The following is an 842-nucleotide window of genomic DNA, read 5'->3' as shown; positions in this document are numbered from 1 at the left end:
TGGGTCGCCCCTCGTATTGCTTAAATGCTTGCTCAATGATCTGTTTACCTCTTGCATCTAACTTAAACTTACATTGGTGTATTTCTTTTTGGCATAGCTTTGTTCCTGTTTATTATTTGTTTGCCCTCTCCTTTTTGGGCTTTAAATGGCCTGTAGTATCCTCTAAAACAAAAATTTCAACTTATTTCTTAAGATCTGACGACAATGATGATTGGAGGCCGTATGGCACAAGAGCCACGGTGTCCATACTGCACCAAACAACTCAATTTATGGCAATCAATTTAACTAGCATTTCATGGTGAAATAAAAGTACAAAGGCCGAAGAGACACGAACAAGACTCTTCGCAAAATTAGAGGACTAAAGCACAAATGAAAAACATAAAAATAAAAAATAATGCAAAAAAGAAAAGATGTTTTTCAAAAACATCTTTGAAAAAGATGTTTTTGCATAAAGTTAATGGCATTAGAACTAACAAACAGATGTTCACTCAATACAAGTGCAGGGTTAAAAAAAAAAAATTTGGTAAATAACTTGGTCAATACTTCAGCACTGCCTGAGTGTTGTTTCTTTGTGTGGATCTGTTTTAATGGTGTGTCGTCCGTTGTGTGCCGTGAAGTATTAGCTGGTAATTAAGGAAGTCTTTTTAGAATGCTCCTTCCCCAGTCCAGAAGACTTCATATGTTGTTGAACAAATACTTCTTTACAGAACAGAGCATACGCTCGTTGCATTTTCTACGCACCTACTTTCTCATAAAGCTCCTGATAAAGCCAATCGCTGAAATCTATGGAGGCTACGAGGCTGCAAACATGTTTAGGCCTAAAACTTCAGTGTGTGCTGGGA

Source organism: Ixodes scapularis, unplaced genomic scaffold, assembly GCF_016920785.2.
Source record: "Ixodes scapularis isolate PalLabHiFi unplaced genomic scaffold, ASM1692078v2 PGA_scaffold13__105_contigs__length_92229423, whole genome shotgun sequence".
In the NCBI taxonomy this organism is placed as follows: Eukaryota; Metazoa; Arthropoda; class Arachnida; order Ixodida; family Ixodidae; genus Ixodes; species Ixodes scapularis.
Note: the sequence above shows the minus strand (reverse complement) of the source record.